This window comes from Sebastes umbrosus, chromosome 9 (assembly GCF_015220745.1).
Source record: "Sebastes umbrosus isolate fSebUmb1 chromosome 9, fSebUmb1.pri, whole genome shotgun sequence".
Classification (NCBI taxonomy): Eukaryota; Metazoa; Chordata; class Actinopteri; order Perciformes; family Sebastidae; genus Sebastes; species Sebastes umbrosus.
In genome coordinates this window covers 17,606,680-17,629,754 of record NC_051277.1, presented here as the reverse complement: position 1 = coordinate 17,629,754, position 23,075 = coordinate 17,606,680, and the positions used below count along the sequence as shown (strand labels likewise).

Sequence of the window (23,075 nt, the reverse complement as noted above, 5' to 3'; positions counted from 1 at the left end):
GGGCAGCTCCACCACCTCCACAGCTCCTGCATCCCAGAGAGAGCAGGAGGTGTGGTACACTCTACCCAACAGAGAGACCTCTGGGGTGGGCAGCATGACGGCAGAACTAGGCCTGATCCCAAGCACCCGGTGCCAGCAGGTGAGATCATGGGAAACACGTGCGTCGCTGTAGGAGTGTACACAGGCAGCTGGCTGTTAACTAGCGTGGTGGGAGGTTGGACGCCTCCATAGCTCAGCTGCTGCTGTTAGGCCGGGGATGGAAACCCCCCCGCCTCTCTCTCCTCCTGTCTGGGTGGATTCTTTGGATTTTAGACCCCAGTGCTTTGGGATTTTTTTGTGTGTTTTGCACATGTCGGAGCAACAGGACGAGCTAAGGCCGCGATCACACCTACAGTTTTTTCAGTTCAAACCACCAACGCAAATTAGGGCTGCTTGATTATGGCAAATATCATAATCTTGATTATTTTGATTATTTAACACAACTCATTGACTTTGGAAACTTGCATTTAAAAATAGAAATTTTGAATTTTAAATGCATCAATCTGGTGCACTTTGAGAGCCAAATTAAGCAGCTACATCTACGAAGACCTTTGTGCTCTAGTATACAATTTAATCATAAACACATTGGTTGTATATGAATGGTGCTGGCATTGCAAAAAAAGGTCACACCCACGAAACATGGTAAACGAGACAGGGTCCGTGTTTCAAAATGGGTCGGGTGGATGGCAACATGAGCCACACTGAGGACAATCCACCCCGGTTCACAGTCATGCTGGGAGCAGAGTGCTCCATCCCTCCCTGCTGGGAGAGAGGGCACAGCGAGCACTAAGTGGCGAGGTCCGGGCGAGGAGTGCTGTAAAGCACCACCTTCACCCGAGGTCTTTCCAATCCGACCTAGAGCCGGGGAGGAAATACGCCCACCAAGGACCAGCCGGCGCCGGGGAGAGTTCCCACGAGGTGATCCTCCCACACTGAGTGGCCGTCCCTGACCCGCAGAGCGAGGCGAAAGTGTACTGCTGTAAAGGAAAGGAGTGCGCTGGATTTATAACACAAGACAAAACGTTGATGAAATGTTGATTATCTTGTTTTCATAATTGTTGAAATCCAAATTGTAATTGAAATTTGATTAATTGCACAGCCCTAACCCAAATATTACTTTGACTACATTTTTTTATTTAGTTATTTAGGTTCAAGCTGTCCGATTACAAGCGAGCAATGTTTTGCAAACAAAGTTGTTAAATCATCAGACATAGTTTTGCAAGGTTATTGTCATTCAGGAAGTCAAAATAAATCTCTACATTTAGATTAAATTGTACTACAAGGAAGATTTATTTCTTCATGTTTACAAATGTTAATATTCTACAGAAAACATTCAATTGTCTCTCCATCTGTCAAACCTTCATCTCTGCTTTCCCACGCTCTCAAAGCTCATCTCATTCACACATTTCCTACATCACCAGACAACAGTCTCTAACCAAACAACTGAATCAAGCTGTTACGTGTTAATGGAGTCTAATTCGTTGTAAATATCATTATTCATTTCTCCTTATTGAACTAAACATCTGCACTCCTTTCCAACGTACATCTTCCTGCTGAACTGACTCACATTTTGAGGCTTCTGAGTACATTTGTTCAATGTCATCCGAGTTCAAATTGTGTTTTTCTCACCTCCCAAATCAAACTGAAACGGTGGAGGAAACGCCTCAGGATCCTCAAATGTTCTCAGCGTGCATGCGGCTTTAAAATAAGAGATTGTTATTGTGGCCAAGGTGCAATCTAGAGAGCTCCCTGGCAAATTAAGTTTCAAATAGCACCACTCTCAAGGAACAATGGCAGACAATTAGATTTTCGCCTCATGGGATTCCAACACACACTGACGCTGTGTAATGTTATCCAAACTCTCTGGACATCCAGTCCTTACCCCAGGGGAACACAGCCAATAAACCTTTTACCTAATGAAGTAAACAATTCACCTGCCACTGTGACATCTTTAGAGTAGAAAGGTCATTTATTTACTACACTGGAACTGTGTATGTAATCTGTTATCCATGTGCACAACACTTGTGTATTAAATTAATGTCAACTGAAAAGGTTTGTGTTCCATGCCGGACGGAAAAAAGACAGACGAGGAGAGAAAGTATCAGCGGAAGCTGAAATGCAAAGACAGGAGTGAAATAAGTTATAGCCATATTTGTCCCTCCCATTCTTTTACTGTATGTCGGGCTTCATGTGTTTCAGATTACTGGTTTCCAAACGTCTCTTTGCTAGGTCAGTGGGTTGTTGGATCTGAAATCTAAAGCCTGGGCCTCTGCCTGCAGCGTATTGGCTTTCACTGGTTTACCTTCACAGACTGGACCATGACATGTTCTCTGCCAATGCCAGTTTGACATCTGAGCTACCCCGGCCTCCACGCATGTAAAGTTATAACCTAATAAGCAATGGTTCACATTATGTGATCCAGTCCTGGCATCACGCAGAATTTGGCCTAAAGTGTGTTTTGCATTAGTAAACACCCTGAGGTCTATATGTATCCTCTGAGTGGTCAAGAGCGGTACTGCAGTGAGTCCGTCAACGTCCCAAGTTTATTTCCTAAATAGGCCCACAATCCAATTCCATCTCATAGGGTTTTTTTCCATACACATGTGCTGGCTTGGCTTGACTTGATTTGGCTCGGCACATCAGCCCAGCACGGCAGGGATTTGCATCTCCGTTACAACAGGGCTACCCGCTCGAGGGTGCGTGTGTGAACCATGGCCAAAGGAGCAGCTGTAAAACGGTGGATAAACACAATTCATTTCCTAAATTTTCACAATAAAAGCCCCTCCTTTATTGTTGCTGCCAATTTTTCTTTTCCTCCCTGCAGTATTAGTAGAATTGTATTAAGAATAGCTGCTAACAAAGCTCTGTGAACACGGAGATAAACTTCTAATTTCCTATAAATTCTTCACAATAAAAATCCCCCATTATTTTGATATTTAAAAGATTTTTTAATGAAGCAGCAACATCAGGAGATGTTGGGTTTTCATCAGCAACAACTTAACAGCTGAAAGTGAAACAGTAAAATAAAGCAGATATCTGAAAGGTCAAACAGGGATGCAGGCAAGAAGCTAACCCAAAGTGTTTCCATACTTTACTGTATGTGTAGTGGTTACCACTTTGGATTTAAAATGAGAGGGTTCAAGGTGTATCCACGCCGACTCTCCGCTGTTTTGTACTTCCTTCCTGCGTGTTTGTTTTGGTTGACGGATAAGGAACGGATATGACGTCCCGTTACTCAGACTACAACAATAAAACGGTAACTTTCTTAAACCTCCGCATGGACTCAAATGAAGCAAATATGTCTATTCTGGCATTAAAAAAAAATTATTTCAAAATCGTAAAAAAATAAAAATAAAACCGCGATACATAGGTGAATCGATTTCTTTCCCACCCCTAACAAGGACAACCATAAAAGTTTGAGAAATCCCAAAACATACAACTAGTCTCTGTTTAAGAGCAGAGAGCGTAAGCTTTTCTTCGGCATTTCTCCAAAATGTATTCTCTATTCCTTATTATATGTGTGCTCAGATAGCGTTGCATGCCAGTTGATCAGCTGGATGTAACTGCTCAGTCCCAGTCTGAACTTTTCAGTTCAAACAGCAGTGAAGTAGATGTTCATAATGCTCCAACCAGCATCACCATAAAATCCCATTAATACTGTTTTTGGCCAGAAGGAGAAGGTTAAGCGATGTGGTGCCATGCACGACTCCTCTTCGCTGATCTACATGCAGTGTGAAATGTAGCTGCTCAGCGCAATGAAGAGATCAAAGAGTCTGGAAACAAAAACAGAAGGAAATCTGTCACACCATACATCCATCCACGCCATGTCTGCCTCGACTCCCACATGCATCCCCTTGATCCATTCTCTATATCACATAGAAACCATTTCCTCTGCTAATGAATGCTCCCCGGTAAAGACTTGGCAATCTGTTGGTTGCGTTCCGTTTTTTTTGTACAGTCCATAGCTAATTATGACAGCTTTCACATATACATTTCATGCATACTGTCACCTCCATCACACTAATCATAACTGTGAGTCATTTCTTCACTGAAAACAAGATTAATGTTGTCTTTGTTCGACTAATATGAATAATATGAAGGCCTTCACTTATCTCCGCTGCTGTCTGTCACTCAGGCTAAACTGGGTTGCCAGTTATTGCCAAGTATTTGTGACACACATCAGTCTATTGCAGGAAGTGAGTTGCATATGGGAGAAATATGCCTTCAGGGCTTCCTGCCAGAAATCTTCTTAGGTTTAGTACTTGGTTAGGTTTGGGAGAAAATCGTGGTTTTGGGTTAAAATAAACCCTCTCTGGCAGAAAGACCTGAAGGCAAACTTCTCCCATGTGCAAGCAGGTTTAATCTTAGAGTAGAATATGTGAAATGAAGTGAGCCTCTTCTATAACAGCGGCTGCTTAGGGTCCAGGAATGTAACTGCTGTTCCACCTGTTTTGACACTTCCCATTTAACATAGCTAGAGAGCCACGCTTCCTACTTTTGTGGTGCCAACTCTTGTGGTTAACATGAAGCTTGTTACAGATCCCTGTTGCTTCGTTGCACTTAGATAAGTATATTTGAAAAAGAGCTTTCTGTCCGTACACACTCATCGGCAGCTGCTTTATACAACCCACCACAGCGTGAAGATCATTCAATACTGTGATTACGCTTACTTCAATGCTCCCGACACATCACTTTTGTACCCAGCATAAAAGCACAGTCCTTTTGGGTATTGCTGCTATCATAAAACGGACAAATCAAAATAATGGCACTTTTTTTTTCTACCACAATAACACAAAAACTGAAACCTACTCAAACCAAAGCCAGATGACAGGTCAGATGATGTTATAGAATATCACTGGCAGCACTACTAACTTCAGACTGTTTCAAAGTTTCATCAAGGTAAAATGGAAGACTTACAAGACCTTTTAATGCCACTTGGAATTAGATGTACGACTTATGTCACCTCTGAAATAGAAGATGAGAAAAGTTCTGCCTAGCCGGGCTTATTTCTAAGCTGCTGAACACTAGACGTTATTTAAAAGTCTTCAAGGACTTCTGAGGACCTTGAGTAAAGGTGAGGAGCACAATCTAATTTATGATCTAATAACGTACCTGCAGACACCTTGACAAATCAGCTGCATGTCACGTAATGTAAAAATACTACATATATTTTAGATGTTTTAATCGGCACTGTGGGAAGTATGCTCTAAATAAGATCAATTACATGTTTGCTACTTTTTGCTGTGTTATACATGCTAGGGGTGGGGGAAAAAAAGATTCCCAAAAGTATTCACCATAAGTATAAAACACTACATTTCCTTTATAAATTAAAAAGATATACCATTAAGTTGTGAGGGAAATGTCTTTATTCCTTCATTTTTGGGTTGCTGAAAAAAAAGAAAATGCCTGATAGATATGACTACAGGACATCTCTGACCTCATACATGCTGAATATCAAACATTTTTACTGTATTAATTTAGATGTTTTCCAAAGTAAAAGTCCCTACAAGTGTATGATTCAACTTTTTCCCATGGTCTAGTGTTAAAAAAGTTACCAAAAAAATCACAATAAATCATAGTATCGAATCACAATACTTGTAGAATCGCAATACTTAAAAATCGCAATACATATCGAATCGGCACCAAAGTATCGTGATAGTATTGAATTGGGAGATACGTGTATCGTCACAGCCCTAATAATTATTATCAGTATTATTTCCCACTTCCTTTATAAAATTCTACATTAAAGGGAAAGGTTCTCGTAGGAACTCTTTGCCTTTTTACAATCCAAACTATGACTGTTACAAGACATGCATCATTAATACAATGTCCCTTTTAAAGCTACCACTTCCCCTTAATCTCCTTGCTGTCTTCGCAGAATAGACGGAACTTTAACAAACAAAACACCAAACGAAACAGGTTAATAGCAGGTAACAGTGAGCTTCGCGATGTGCCTTATAGAAAACTGACTGGGAACAGCACCCATCGTTCCTCAGAGGGAGAGAAGAGAGAGACTCAGGGAGTTTGGGTGGAAGGAGACAGATGATTGATGCATGGATAAACCAAGAGAGAGAAAAAGATGAGAGACACTTGGAATGAGAGGGAAGGAGGATGAGAGAGAGAGACCACAGGAAAACAACCCTAAAGATAGACAGTCAGGAAGGAGGATGTATGGCTTTTGAAGGTATAAGTGGCAGCCTAGAGCGTTGATTCTTGTTTATTTGAGATGGAAGCATACATGAGTGTTATCGGCCTGATGAGCCATGTTGTGTAATGGTACGAGTCGGGGGGAGCTCTGAGGCTTTATGGCGAAAAAGAAAACCTGGTAAACTACAGTGCACTTATAGGGCTGATTGGGTTTGTGCTTTTAGTCCACCTTGTCGCTCAAACAGCTGGCACAGAGACAGAAAGAGAGAGAGTATCAATCTGGAAACAGGATTTAAGATTCAGCAAAGACACACTGATTTAAGTAAAGGTTAGAGCCAGATAAAAAGCAGCTCACTTCTCAAGATGTACTCCGTTCGTCAGCGGTGACCTTCGCTGTTAACGCCAACACTTCAGCACACAGAGGGGCTCAAAGCAGACCGACAACAAGCACGTTCCCCCTCATACTGTCAGCTGAGCTCAGCAGGATCATCAGAACACAGTTCAGCACCGCAGGAGCTGAATTATGTGCAGCGACACTTCAACACTCTCCTGACAACTCCGTGCATTTCATCACAATCTGACAGACAGGGTATTAATTCTGGGGCGCCGGCTTTACTTCAGCGACGCTATACCCGGTGGCAGATTTGTTTTGGGTTTTTTAAAGTCAGTGCTGCAGATCAGCTGGGACTTCATCTATGTAAAAAATTACATTTAGGTCAAACTATATCATTATTCAGTGACACTGACATATATTCAGGAATCCGAAAAATGTGAAAAGTGGAAAATGAATCAATTCCCATTAGAAGGATATTTGCACAACAATGTGAACTCTTAAGAACAGCATTACAGGAATATAATAAATCACTTTTGAGTGTCAAAGACGAGCCTCAAATTATACAAAAAATGTTGCAAGAACAGTTCAGGTTACTGCTTTTCTGTTGGAAGAATGAGCATGAAGATGCCAATATATCATTCCTAAACACAAACCAGATCAAATGTAAATAACCACAAGTGTCTGTTTCATGGCACAGAAAGCCTGCAGCTCCCCAACTGAGTCTAAACCCCCCTCCCCCTACCCTAACATATGCAGGAGGAAGGGACAGAAGTGTTCCACATGCTTCTGCATGACAGCAACACATGAATCTCACTGCTGAATCATTCTATTAACAAGAGGCTGCGATCCTCTGCGCAGCAGGAGCAGGGGGACCCAAACTAGGGTCCGGGGGCCGCTTTATTGTCTCACAGTTACAGCTACAAGCAAAATGTAGAAAATATGTCATTTCACTAAAATGACTGGAAATGATTCCCCATGATAAAACATGCTATTTAGACAGAATTGAAAGGTTACTAAACCAACAACACAAATCTTTCCATATATGGCAAAAAACATCAGATTGAGTGTCTTTAGACATGAAAACACAACAAACCTGCCATTACGCACCAAGTGTCTAAGTTTGAGAAATGAATCTGGTCCATTCAAGAGAAAGCTTACAGAGCACACATCAAAACAATCCCAGAGGATGGTGGAAAAAAATAACCACCGGTTCCTGTTTCTATTCCCGGGCTCCTCTCCTCTCCTCTCCTGTCCTCTCTCCTCCTCTCTTCTCCTCTCCTCTCCTCTCCTCTCCTCTCCTCTCCTCTCTCTTCTCCTCTCTCTCCTCCTCTCCTCTCCTCTCCTCTCCTCTCTCTTCTCCTCTCTTCTCCTGGAGCACAGACACGGAGCCAGAGAGAACCAGAGAACCAGAGAGCCAGAGAAAACCAGAGAACCAGAGAGCCAGAGAACCAGAGAGAACCAGATAACCAGAGAGCCAGAGAACCAGAGAACCAGAGAGAACCAGATAACCAGAGAGCCAGATAACCAGAGAGCCAGAGAGCCAGAGAACCAGAGAACCAGAGAACCAGAACCAGAGAGCCAGAGAACCAGAGAGCCAGAGAGAGCCAGATAACCAGAACCAGAGAGCCAGAGAACCAGAGAACCAGAGAGCCAGAGAACCACAACCAGAGAACCAGAGAGAACCAGATAACCAGAGAGCCAGATAACCAGAGAGCCAAAGAACCAGAGAACCAGAGAACCAGAACCAGAGAGCCAGAGAACCAGAGAACCAGAGAACCAGAACCAGAGAGCCAGAGAACCAGAGCCAGAGAACCAGAGAACCAGAGAGCCAGAGAGCCAGAACCAGAGAACCAGAGAGCCAGAACCAGAGAGCCAGAGAGCCAGAACCAGAGAACCAGAGAGCCAGAACCAGAGAGCCAGAGAGCCAGAACCAGAGAACCAGAGAGCCAGAGAACCAGAGAACCAGAGAGAGAACCAGAGAGCCAGAGAGAGAACCAGAGAACCAGAGAACCAGAGAGCCAGAGAGCCAGAACCAGAGAACCAGAAAGCCAGAACCAGAGAGCCAGAGAGCCAGAACCAGAGAACCAGAGAGCCAGAGAACCAGAGAGCCAGAGAGAGAACCAGAGAACCAGAGAACCAGAGAGCCAGAGAACCAGAGAGCCAGAGAACCAGAGAACCAGAGAGTCAGACAGAGAACCAGAGAACCAGAGAGCCAGAGAGCTAGAGGGAGAACCTGAGAACCAGAGAACCAGAGAGAACCAGAGCACCAGAGAGAACCAGAGAGAACCAGAGCACCAGAGAGAACCAGAGAGAACCAGAGCACCAGAGAGAACCAGAGAGAACCAGAGCACCAGAGAGAACCAGAGAACCAGACACCTCTGTGCGCGGAGAGGAGGAGGAGGGGTTACAGACACCTACCAGCTTTACATGCCGAACTCTCTTTTCTTCTGTCATCTTGAAAAGTAGCCCGAAACGAAGTTAGAAGAAAACACCGGAGAGGTGAACCGTGAGCCGGGATAACCGGGATAACCGGGACAACCGGGACAGAGGAGGACTCCTTCTCCCCAAAGTGTGATCCACACGGAGCAGCGCAGCGCGGCGCAGCGACAGATACAGCAGACCCGGCGCGCTCCAGTCTGCTCAGTCTGCTCAGTCTGCTCCGCTGGCTCCAGCAAACAGGCAGCACAATATTCAACTTTGGAAAAATGAGAGAGAGAGAGAGAGAGAGAGAGAGAGAGAGAGAGCAGACAATCACAGGAAAGCGGCTCCTCCTACCCATACAATACAAAAAGGCAAAAGCCAGCAGATAGAGCAGCTTCAGTGCTGAACAGAGCTGCTGCTGCTGCTGCTGTCACTGGAGCCTAATAACTCATTTATTGTGGAGCAGGAGCAGACTACACGTCACACTGATTCATGCTGTTTATTGGATAATCAGATTTTAATCTGAGGGCAAAGTGGGTGATATCCTAACAAATATAATATGATATAAACAGATGTTTATATCATGTTTATTTTTTGTTTATAGCTTATTTTGTATATTGTTTATTGGTAGAAATTCAATTTTTTTATTCTTATTTTATTCTAACATTTTTATCTATTCTTTTGTTATTATACTGTTTGACTTGCACCAACAAAACCAAAGCAAATTCCTAGTGTATACCTCTTACACCTGGCAATAAACACCATTCTGATTCTGATATCGACTTTATTAAATGAAGTACAGGGCTGTCTCTTAGTCGACTAACACGCAGATGACTAATCGATTAGCTGATTTAATCGACAGATCTGTAAAAGAGAGTTTCTCCACAAAGAATCGCACAAAAGGCACCGCTTGAAATCGTGTGTTTACCAGAGATGTGCTCAGAAGTTTCTTGGAAATAAGTCATTCGGCATGAAAAAAGCATAAAAAATGACTAATCGACTAAAGGAAACTTAGTTGATTAGTCAACTAATCGATTAAGAGGGGACAGCCAGTACGGGTCAGAAAAGTGAAGCCAGTGTGGAAGTGCCTTAAACTTGCATTAATCCTAATATCCAGCAGGGGGCGACACTTCTGGTTGCAAAAAGAAGTCTGATGGTATAGAAGTCTATGAGAAAATGAGCCTACTTCTCACTTGATTTATTACCTCAGTAAACATTGTAAACATGAGTTCATGGTCTCAATCGCTAGTTTCAAGTCTTCGTCAATACAGCATGATGTTCATTTAGCAAATTATGGTCCCATTTAGAGTCAAATAGATCATAAAGCAGGGTATGCTTTAGGGCATATATAACCTTTTTGTTTGCATAAAAAAGTCTTATTCAGCGTTCGGTTGTACTTATAGCTCCACCCTCTTGTGTCACTTCTGGTTGCAAAATTCCGAACTTGAGGCTTCAAAACGGCGGTCTATAGTGGCAGCCTTAGCAACCAGCCAAGTAACAAGGGTCACACAGTGAGGTCACAAAGGGCTTTAATTCACCTTTAACAGAAGCAGTTAGAGTAGATGACAGCAGTTTTCCAGCCTGCATGACGAATGAACTGATGACCACAATCGCTGTTCATTTTCTTATCCTGGAAAATGATGCAACTGCGGGTAATAAAGCAGGACTCAGATATTAAAAGTCCTGCGTTGTTCATTACTATCAATAAGTAAAACAGGGAGGTAATACCACGTTCAAATGCAAAAAAAAAAGAAGGCCCAAAGGCGGCAATTAGAATATTCAAAGATTTCAACTTGGGCAAAAGTGGTGTACAATAACGGCGCTATCACACTTTAATTTCTTGGATTAATTACAAGATTCTGTGTGTGAGTGCCAAGTAATGCCTGTGTGTTTTAGTGTGTGTGTAATACTCCTACATGACACAGTCTGTTACTTAATGGTTGTTTATATGTCCCACATTTTTATTGTACACGCACACCGAAGACATACTATACTACAAATATAGATCAGAGAGTCACTCCAACTTTATTCTGAGCAGGCGGGTGTGCTGTTGTGTCTGCAGGCGTGTGTTCTGCTGCTTTGGTGTGTGCGTGTGTGCTTGGAAACAGTGCAGAGGTTAAGAGGTTTTGCAGAGCTTTCCAGCAGACTGCTCATAGTGTGCTGCTGCTGCTCTCTGTCAGCCTGTCCTGCACCTGTCAGACCTAACACACTGCTTGTGATCCCATTTCTTCACCGTGCATTGTTAACTGTGGGTGCCTTATAAAAACAGACAGATGCAAAAAAAAAATAGTCTGAGTAATGTAATATTGATCACGCACTGCTTTAGACTCCTGCAGAGTTTAGACAGGTGGATTTGACATTTCAACAAACTTTATGTTTAAAAGTCGAGTTATTTCTAACTTTTGCTTCCAAAAATTGCCTCACCACTGGTCATGTCAAATACAAACTTTTTTCCCTCCGTATCAAAGGCAGAAACCTTTACTTAAGTCATTTTTGAGGCATCAAGGCAGGATTATTGCCATTGAAGTCAGTTTTCTAAAATATGAAAGACATGTATGTAATATAGAGCTTTATTCTCTGCTCTAAACCGATTGGGCCAATTTCCTGGCGTTTTTTTTTTTTAAAGGGACAGTGTGTAGGTTTTGGTGGCATCTAGCGGTACTAGGTACCCCTCCCTGTCCAAGACAGCGGTAACGTTAGCCACCAAAGTGCAAAAAAAGATTCTTAGTTTCAGGTGATTATACATTAATGAAATCAAAGTTATGGATATGATATTCCATTTCTGCTAATAGATGCCCCAAAATGTTACACACTGTTCTTTTACATGCAGACCTTATAGGCGGTGATATTGTCAATTTTTAGGCTGTGCTGAGCATTCAGTAGGAGAAGGTTTATGTTGGAGATTGTGTCACAAATGTCTGTTACCGCACTGAAAAAACTTTAGTTGACTTTAGCTTGTAATATAATTTTCAATATATATATTTTTTACAGTGGAAATTTGTGTTTTTAAATCAGACTCAGGCCCAAAACTGCCGCAGTGGTTCAGGCTTGGGTCAGACTTGGACGGCTAAATGCGGGTTCATGTAGGGTCGGGCCTGATCAAAGCTCTAATCTAATAGTTTACCGGTGATTCAAATGGGCCTATAGTTCAGAGAGAATCAGTTCTAACACAGCAGGCAGGCCCGCTGTGGGTAAACAGTGCCAGACAAGGTGTGGCCCGACATGCAGGTGTGCTCTCCGACTGTCAACAAGAGCCACCGCAAACCGTCTGAGAGCCTGTCTGTCTCTTTGAGCTTATTACAGTATATTTACCTGTCTGTCTGTAATCAATATATCCACAAACACAAGACGTCATGCCTTTTCATGTCTTGATAACTGTTTGTAGACCCTCGTCTTCCTGTCTGCAGCAAAGTCGGCCTCCCAGTGTGCCAAACGTTCTGCTGATCTGTTCTGCACTGCATATGGTAGAGTCTGTCTGTCTGCTGTGCTTGTTTCTCCACCAACATACTAGAAAATCTTGTCACGGTGAAGCCAAGGTGGTGTGTTTCCAGACAAACAGGTACAATGGCATTTTTTCTCATCTACACTCTCTACAGTGAACTCCCACACATTTTCTGTACTGAATTACACTTTCTTAAAAGAACACCTTTTCTTGAGCACAAGGTTTGAGCAAGCTACAAGTAAATATTAAACTTGAATTCCCACTGTATTTTGTGCTTTGATCGTGACGAAATGGCCGGCTGATTGACTGCACAGATTTAGCCTGGATCCAGCCCCGGGCATTCATCAGTGCTGTCTTCACTCACTGACCACGTGGACATCTGATCTTTGCGACTGGCAGTCGTGAAGGCAGCTTCGGTGTCCAGCACTCTGAATGAACTCAGTAATTTGTGGTGCTGGAGGATGCTGACGTGTGTTTACTTGTAGTTTGTTGCAGAGCAACCACTTGCTGTTGGGCTGTGATTGGTCAGAGGATTGCTACTGATCATTTTGATAGGAGCCCATTTCATTTTTTTCGGTTTCTCCCTCTAGCTCGAGCCACTGAGACTCACTAGCTGGCTTTTACACCATACTCCCATGTGATTACAGCAAGTATACAACTGATAAGAACTGATAACAGTTGTGATAACATTTCATTTTACATGTCCGCAAATTTCATGGTAATTAGGTGATGATTAGCAAGTAACCTATTTGAAAATGATTTTGAATTACTGCCAAATTACCCCAATATTTACCTCATAATTGATCTAAAATGACTTTGTTTGGCTGTCTTGACTTGAGACTCGACTCTGGACTTTTATTATTTTCATTTTACATCTATTATAAACATTATTTAATAATTACAGTCTGCTATTTCCCAACAAGCAGTAATAAAGCTGGAAGTTTATTTAATACATTTCCAGGAAAAGATATTTATTATATGTTTAGATACTTATTTCCATGTCTGCTGATAAATAGATGATAATTAGCAAATAACTTCTTTGAAATTTCTTAAAAAACTCCCTGAATCATTACATTCATCCTCTACCAGGTTACATTTGTGTAGACAATAAGTCACAAAATGGTTAGATTTGTGCCTGATCAGAAGTGTCTTCAATAGTTTTGGTTTTCCACCTCCGATGATAAGCAGCGTACAGCCGCTTCTCAAGCCTAAGGGCCCTATTTTAACAATGATATGCTATTTCAGTGTATTGTTATTAAATAATGTTTATAATAAAGTAATTTTTTACACATTGTGAGGTGAATATCGGCAGTAATTCCAAAGAAATTTAAAAAAGGTTACTTGCTCATTATCACCTAATTACCATGAAATTTGGGGACCTGTAAAATGAAGTGTTACCAACAAACACGCAACTTTTAACCGGGAGACCAGTGTCAGTGTTGTTAACTTATTTTGAAGTTACCTTAGTGACGTTTGTTACATGTTTGTGATGTATTTTCTGTTCTTTTGTTACATTGTTTCCGTACGTATTTAACTTAGTTCACATACTTATTTACGTCCAACTATGATGTTTTTCCTAAACCTAACTAAGTGTTTTTTTTGCCTAAACCTAACTAAATGCGTGGCGTATAAATGACACGCAAAAGAGGCATATACAAATGACACATGAAAAGCCTAAAATGCATCCTTATGACACGCGGAATGTCCTTGTAATTTCGCACTATTTATACGCCATCCCATGAGATCGGGCTAGTTATTACTGTATGGTAAAATTGTATCGAAGCAACATTTATTTGACTGTATTAAATAAAAAAAGGTTGCCTTAGAAAAGAAAAAAACATGATGAAACGTGTGATGAATACTTGTGAAAGACAGAATGAGGACAGGCTGGAGGACCGAGGCTGCTGTCAACAGCAGACACACCGGCCACTGGAGACTTGGCCTCACTATTGTGCTACCATGGCCGAGGCATGGGGCGTATTACATATCAAATTACCATCAGCACCGGTACTTAACAATGTTTGTGTGTGTGTGTGTGTGCACTTAGAAGTGCAAGACAAATCACCAACACCAGCACACAGTGTGTGTCCAGAGGAAATGCATCAGCTCCTCTCTTCCTCTCCCAGCCCACTGATCATCAGGGACTTATTGTACAGCACCAGGCTGTCTGCGTACTGCAGCAGCATGAAGTGATCGGGGAAAACACTCAGAGCAGACACATAAAAAAAACCTTTGTTCCAAAGTTTTTGGCCAGAAACCTCAAGAGAGTGATCTGGTATTCTCTATCTGCATGCGTTTCTAACTATTGTGGTTTCGCTTTCACTCCAATTTCACTGAATTGTAATTATCATTTCTCTGTGAACATTTTGAGCTGTCTCACTTTCATTTGACAACAATGATCTCTCGTAATCTAACAGCGTTCAAAAAGAAACTTGTATTTATTTCTCCATTATTTTAGTGTCGGTAGTAACACAGTTTTCGTGTAGTTAAAGGTGACATCCTCTAGGCAATCCTTTTTCTTCATTTCAAGTTGATGCCCTCATAAACAGATCAATAAAATACTCAGAGGGCATAAACAAACAAGATGCTGGGTGTGGCATCGCTCCATCAGCTTTCCATTAGTCTCGCCACCTCAAATCTGATATTTTTCGCCAATAGAGTCAGACTGTTTTCACTTCCACCTACAGTACAAAGAACACAATTCTTATACGACACAGCAACAAGCTGTGCTGTTTGTTTTTTTGTATTTTATAAAACTTCCAGTGGAGAATTGAATGTACTGTGGGTTGTTAAATGTTGGCATTTTTACTTTTATAGAACTGAGAGGGCGTGCTTTACACTCTTAAGTCCTTAAAGGTACAGTTAAATATTGTGTGCCAACCCAACATTCAGCTCTGCTACTATAGTACTGACATACTACTTTAAGTAGAATCCATAAATGTCTGCTTCCTCCATGCAGGACGTAGTAGGAGCATAGACTGTAAGCGGACATAGTCACCATGACATCACCAATTGGCTTGTAGACTGTCTCTTTGAAGCCTTGAGTTCAACCTTTAGCCGTCGTCATCTTGTTTTTTTGCAGAAGTGACACAAGAGGGTGGAGCTAAGTGCAACTGATCGCTGAATAAGACATTTTTAGGTGACCAAAATGTTACATTTAACTTTCATGACCTGAAAAAACACTGTGAAAGGGTTAAAGTTGTAAGACGAAAACACAGACAACCCCCAGACCGGACAACGCCGTGGTAATGACCATGATTTACTAAATGAACATCATGCTGTATTGAAGAAGACTTGAAACTAGCGATTGACAACATAAACTCATGTTTACAATGTTTACTGAGGTAATAAATCAAGTGAGAAGTAGGCTCATTTTCTCATAGACTTCTATACAATCTGACTTCTTTTTGCAACCAGAGGAGTCGCCCCCTGCTGGCTGTTAGAAAGAATGCAAGTTTAAGGCACTTCAGCATTGGCTTCACTTTTCAGACTCGGGAGTTTCCCACTGAGTAGGAGTTTGACATATACAGTATATTGAAGGGATGTAGTGGTGCATATATTTAGACAGTGAACAGGTCCAATCCGTGTCACAGTGGTGACAGGATCTGATCTAAAGATGGTATGAGAAAACTAGATTGGAGCTGGCAGTGTAAACCAAACTGAAGACATTGTGACCCCGTCTGATGAAATAACGCTGTGTCCTTTGACACAGTGTGTGTTTTTATGTGTGGATGTGTGCTCAGTGGAGGGAATGCCCAGACTTTCTTATCATAGTCACATTGCCTTTTTCGCCCTCTGGCTCCACACCAAGACAGGCTGGAGCCGAACACAGGCTGTCCACAGAGACACAGAGCCAGATCTAAGGAGCCACTACTACTGGGTTTGTTTGTACGGACAAAAACACAAAATGACGAACATAAAACGTCTACTTTCCACCTGTTCACACATTCCTTTTAAGCTCATTTGGATGGACATGCCAGCAGGTTAGAGCATGTTCGTCATCAACCGCATCAAAAATCCATTCATGAAATGAAAGACACTAGTGTATGCAACACAAGCAATGAGAATAATTTCAATTAAAAAGGACTAAATATATTCTGACTAACCTTTAACTGGACTTTATAGCACACATTGACATATAAACAGAGATTTTAAGAGCTCCTATAAACCATTACTACTATTTGTCACAGTGCTTATCTAGCCAGTAATGCTTCTACAACATCATTTATATTAGATAATATTGAGACATTAAAGAACTCAGATGCATTTAGGGGCTTTGGGCCACCTCATTAGGATTAGCAGACTAAAACATGCACAACCAATCTGTCAAATGTACTGTAGTTTGATGTCTGATGGAGACTAGAGCTTGAAACATAAAGTCAATCTGTACATTTTGTACCGCACAGAACATGCATTTTAAGGGTAAATTGTTGAAATACACTGTGTCAGTGCACAACCGAGAAACTTGAGTCATTGCAATTATCTTGTCTCTCCGGAGATAAACTTAACAACATATAATTACGACCACTGTGCATACATAAAAAACATCACCAAAGCCATAAAAGACAAGATTTAAAAAAAAAAAATGAAAATGGAAAAAAAAAAAACAGAAGGGCAACCGTATTAGTGAAAAGAATCATAAATCCCAAAAGCCAACACACAGCAGCACATAACAGCAGCACGACCCAACAAAAAGCATTCTCTTTGTAAGCCAAACCAAAGTTTCATGATAACAACACTGTAATACTCATGAAACTCCATCTGATATATATATTAGCATGGCTGTCTGAAACCTTTAAAAACAATCTGGAGTCAAATATTCAGCTTTAAAAACTTGTTTCCATAATGTCACGTTGGTGTTTCCTGCTTGAGTAGCTGCCCGGCTCGGAAACACGCAGCTTGTTGTCAGCTGTCAAAATCTTCAGGATCAACGAGAGCTGCTTTTTTCCCCCTCTCTCTAATGATTGTTTTGGTTTACTATACTACTGGTGGCCTGGTAGCACCAGACGGTATCCCAGTTAGCAGAGTGGTTTATTTCCAGAGGCCAGAGGATGACTTGTTAGTGTGTTGCAGTTAGTTTCAAATACAGCCCAACCGGGACACATAGGCATTAGCTCTTAACAGTTAATGGGTCCCCACACTGCGGCTACATTACTGGTGTCTGTCACAAAGCCATTAATGTTGTGTATTTTACTTTATAATGACCTGATGAACTGCAGGGGTGGATTTCAAAATTGGCTCACAGAAACAGTGGTGTGAAGCAAACGATGTACAGAAAACAACCAGAACCAGACTTCACAGAGACAAGGTAGAGGGCAAGACGTGGGAGTACAGCGCTACATTATTTGGCAGCAGCTCACAAATTTCACCATATCCTTACTTCATATTCATTCTTTTATCGTAAAAAAAATCCCAAAATCCAAACCACATTTTTTTATAAAAAAAAATAAGAAAACAGATGATTAAATAGAAATGGCTGATATCAAACTAGACAATTTACTACTTTTCTCTTTGAGACATTCTTCACAGGACAGCCTTAATTATCTAAATTGCAGATATATTCATATTTGTAATTTAAGTAATTGAGTTCTACTAAGAAGGACAAATCTGTAACTTTATAATAACCATCATTTCTGAAGGGTAAATTGATTGTTAATTTAGTTAAAAGTTATTTTACTCTTAACAAAAAATGACATGATAATTATGAATGTTTACTAATTATTAGTAATGATATAGTTTGTTATTTTATTGTTAGTTTGTGTAATATGAAATAATTAATTTATAAATTACATATTGTATCATAGATAAGAGACGATAACAATTAAATTCTGATTACATTAGTAAACTATTTATTAACAGTTTATTGTTGCACACATTATAAAAGTATTTGTTCATGATTACCAAATGATTTGTAAAGAAATCGTTTGTGAAATATCTATAAACATTACATAGATAGATGGGTCAGAAACCAATTATTAACGATTGACGAAGTATTAACTATCTATCTAAATATTGTTTATAGACACTTTACAAAGTATTTATTAACCATTTCACAATGTTTTATAATCATCAGTTGCAACTTTATAATAGCCATCCAAATAATGTTCATAGATTCTAACAAACCAAACAAACCAATTATTAAATATTAACAAAGTTACAAATATCTTTCTATGTAATATTTATATAGTTCGCAAACACTTTCTTTAAGGTTTACAAATTAACACATTACACACATTAGCAAATGCTTATATGTATAGAATATAAAATGTTATAATGTGTGCAACAATGAATTTTTAAAATAACATAAATTATGGCATTACTACTAATAATTGGTAAATATTTGGGCTGTGTATTGGCAAGAATCTGGCGATACGATATGTATCACGATACAGGAGTTACAATTCAATATATTGCGATACTGTAAGTGAGGCGATATATTGCGATTTTTTAAAATCTAATTTTAGGAAAATGGTCATAGTATAAAGAATAAACCACAATATGCATAACATCTTTCTTATGCAGTCAGAACAGTGGGATCTGCATTCGCATTTATCACAGTCCCTGTAAAATCCAACATCATAGCACTACGTTCAGAGGGCACATACACTGAGAGGACACTTCTCTTTGAAAACTAAGTATTGACTAAACTGTAAACTATCAATTAAAAATGTATAGTGTTTTTGAGAATTGATACAGTATCACAAAACCTAATATCGCGTTTTTCGATATTTTCTTACACCCCTAGTAAATATTATTAATAAGAATTTTGTTGTATTAATATAACCATAAACTAAGTTTAATTAACTATCAATTAATCATTTATAAGTGATAGTTATTTTAAGGTGTTACCAGGAAATAATTTTTCTTTGTTATTCAACTGATCATAATTTCAGCTAAAAATTATTACTGATGTAAAAAAACATGCATGTCCAGTCAATTTGAGAGTGATAGCCAGTTTCAATGTTTCGATATGTGGCCCTACACGTTTGATTACATTTGGATCAGGCCTTCAGAAGACATTCCAGATTAGAGCGCTGCTTAGCATTGGTCAATTATGCAGATATGGTCAATTATGTAAAATGAGTATCTCCCTTCCCCTGGGCACCTCGGAAGTCGTTTAGGATTACGGACATTTGGAATTGGCTCGCTCACCTTATCTCTGCCCCAGTGGATCAATAGGGCCCTCCTGCTAAGCACTTATTCCATTCCCCTTACTGCAAAGACCTTATGCTTCCTCTCAAGGGTTGGCTGCTAAAACCTGGGACTCTGCACGTTGCATTAGTTGTAGCCTCAATAACTTTTTTTTCTCCCCTGTTTGGATAGCTCTACTGTGTAAAAATTGAGTGGTTCAGGTGACATGAAGGGAGGCTGCAATGAGGACAGTTTCAATGACAAATAGCTGGAGGAGAAGTGCTCAACATGAGTCACTGTATATACACACACATGCTCACTTCTAATGGCACTAGGCTCCACCATAAATAAGTCCCCCAGTGAATTTTTATTACATAACCCACAACGCAACCGCAAGAATGTCTAGATTATGTATGAGACCGTCAACTGAACTGAAATAATCATCAGATCTGATGCTGCAGTGTTGGAATTAAAACCTCACTGGTGTAGAGTGGATGACATTACTGGTTATTGGTGAACAAAGTGTGCGTATACACACTGCTACTGCAGCAAAAAAAGGCAAGCAACAGAAGATAGAGAGCCTGCGAGGGAGACTGGAGACAGAAAAAGCAAAAACACGGAGGAGGCTGATAGAGAAAATATGGGTCAGACAGAAGAAAGCTCAACGTAAATCAGAATGTGTAAACATGTACAGGCCTAATCTCATTATCCCTCGTCCTCCTGGGTCTCTGATCGGATGCTTGATTAAAGCAGATGAAAGAGGTAGAGGACGTAGACGGAGGTAAAAGTGAGGAAAGTGATAGTATCCAATAGAGAAGAATTAAATAGAGATTGAGGGAGAGTATGGAGCAGGCAACATGTGCTGTAAAGACTGCAGCTGTGCAGCACTCATTAACATAAACAGAGGGATGGCAAAAAAGTATCTGCATATAAATAAAGCATATAAAATCAAATAGAGAGTCATAAAATATGAAGTTAATATCTCATCTGAATTATCTCATTTGCTACCAAGCATATGCCAATAATACGATGGTTGCAAACCCAATTAGAGTGAAACCTGCCAACCCATTCTCACTCCCAACTCGTGCCCCTCGGTGTCTGATACTGACGCACAGAGGAACCCTTTAAGGGTCTGGATAACTCTGAGTCATTATTAGATGCTCAGAGCAACGTACGTAGTATTTAAGAGCAAGAAGTCAGCCATGGGTGGGCGGGAATTAACACAGGATTTTCACCTAGGCATCCGCTGTTCGTGTCCCATGTGAAACTAAAACTCAACGTGACTTACTTTGTCACGTCAGTCGCGTGACTCGTTAGTATCGTTAGTCCCGTGAGTCATGTGAGTCGTTAGACACTCGCTAGCAGAGGTGGGACCGTGTCACTGTTTCACAAGTCTCAAGTCTTTGCACTCAAGTCCCTCGTCAAGTCTAAAACTTTGAGTTTCGAGTCCTAAACAAGTCATAATGCACTCTTCACCAAAAGTAATCTAATATTCGACCCACATGTTTTACATACTGTAATGTGTTTTTTGTTGACCAATAGCATAGTTTTTGTACGCGAATGAAATCATCTTGGGTATCATTTTTTACAACAGGCGCCCTGTAACGTAACGTTAGTTCTTGGTTCGAACAAAGTGGATCTGGGGAATTGAGTGTTGACTTGCTGGGAATGAATAGCATTAACGTTAGTTGATTCAGGAAATGAATCGATTCTTGGCACACTTTTTGAATAATATAACATACTTCTTAACCCTTGAGATTTGGGGGAAGTTATCAAGTCTCAGGCTCAAATCCAAGAGAAGTTAGGAGTCATTGGTGATAAAGTCCATGTCGAGTTGCAAGTCTTTCGAGTCTGACTCCAGTCCAAGTAATGTGACTCCAGTCCACCCCTCTGCTCCCTAGTCACGTGAGTCGTTAGTCAAGATAACGCCGACCACAACCTTTTCGTAACCCTAACTTGTGGTTTTGTTTATTACACCTAACTTCCTGTGAAAATGGAAGTTTATTTTGAAAAGACAATACATTATGCATGTAACAAGTGAATATTGACGCGCCGTCAAAAACTGACGCTAAGGTATCTAGAGCATCATAGTTTGAAGCCATAGGGCCACTGACCGAGAGTCAGTCACTCCCTGTCCTTCTTTCAACTGGACTATCCAGTAAATGATGATTAATATAACACATTCATAGTTTGAGATCAAAATGAGGCTAATCATTTCTGTAAGAAGAGATCTGTCAATAAGAAAGTAAGTAAGTGTAGTAGTAGTAGTAGTAGTAGTAGTAATAGCAAAGGGATGATTTATGCATAATTCAGACCTAAGGGATGAGCAACTGAAAACCCCCACAATCTTTTCCTTAATTTATTATTCATACTCAGCACTGATTGCATGTCCTACTCACTTTCTTTTAAATTGCTTAATTCTTGGTTCAGCAGCAAATGACCTCATGATTATTTTAAAGGGCAACTCTTTGCAACTTTGAGGCGTTTTCTCTTGACGTGCACATCAGGCACATCAAATGAGAACGCTAATTTCCACTTGACCTGAACCCCTTTGGCTGTATACCTACCAGGTTGGAGTGTGGTGCCACCTATTCACTTGAGCTGAATAAAGAGCTTTGAAAGGAGGTCGGTGCTGAAGTGACTGGAGGCTGGATGACAGTATGTGTGTTAACAAAAACTGTCAAAATCAATAGCTCTGCAAATGAACTGCTAATCAGAGTGCCTGGGCAACATGGAGCCAACAAAGAAGTCGTAAAGCTTAGCTAAGTCATTTTCTATTCTACCCCGACAGCCCAAACACTAATCTAAAACTAGTTTGTTCATATGCTGTCTGGTGGCTCTGTCGTGGAATACTTAAACTGACATTGATGCACCAGATAAGTACTCTTACTGCTCTGTAAACATGTTTACCCATTTGCAACAGGATTGTTGCTCGCCGCGACGATTCATTCCCCTCCATTTACTGCAGTTTCATCTCATTGTACTGGGGGCTCCCACACAGATACGAGCTCAACAATGCATTTTGTATATTAAAAAAAGATTCGCAATCTGCCGAGATAGATTACAACAGAGGATATTAGCATCAGCAAAGGACGTGTTTTGTATTGTGCTACCTAGACTCACAGACATGGTGGTTATGGTGCCAAAAGGGCTGCAATTTCACGCTGATGCCATAAAGTAGTCATGTTGAGCAGACTAAAGATCTTTGCATGCCAAGTCCGTACTTTTCATCCATAATTGTTGCACGTTTAAAAATAAATTTGACCTCACGTTGTGTCAATCACGTTTATACACTGACTTTTGTCTGTCGTTAAAGTTTTCAGAACAGGTTCCATTTTCTGCATTTTTTGCATTCGTCAAAAGGCAAAAGAGGGTTGTTTGACCACTCAGAGCCACCGTCTGGGCAAACATCGTCATCCAAAATGGCATGTTAAACATTCACTCATCTCCCAGCACAATGCACTTAGAATAATAAATAGAATAGAATAATAAAACGCATCGGAATCAGTGTTCAAGGTTTCTGTGCATAATGTTATTTATGACGGATGACAGATTAAGAAA

At 40.6% G+C, this 23,075-nt stretch overlaps 1 protein-coding gene across 4 annotated transcripts in view; it reads right to left on the bottom strand.

Moving 5' to 3' along the window:
- Positions 1-23,075, bottom strand: part of mid2 (midline 2) — a 189,306-nt gene that overhangs the window by 114,316 nt on the left and 51,915 nt on the right. Inside the window, exon 1 of one of the 4 annotated variants that reach the window (XM_037780377.1) lies at positions 8,939-9,424. The exons of the other annotated variants lie outside the window; for them this stretch is intronic. The gene's annotated coding sequence lies outside the window, so the exon portion shown is untranslated. Of the gene's footprint in view, positions 1-8,938; positions 9,425-23,075 lie in introns of those variants that run through there. 4 annotated transcript variants of the gene reach the window in all.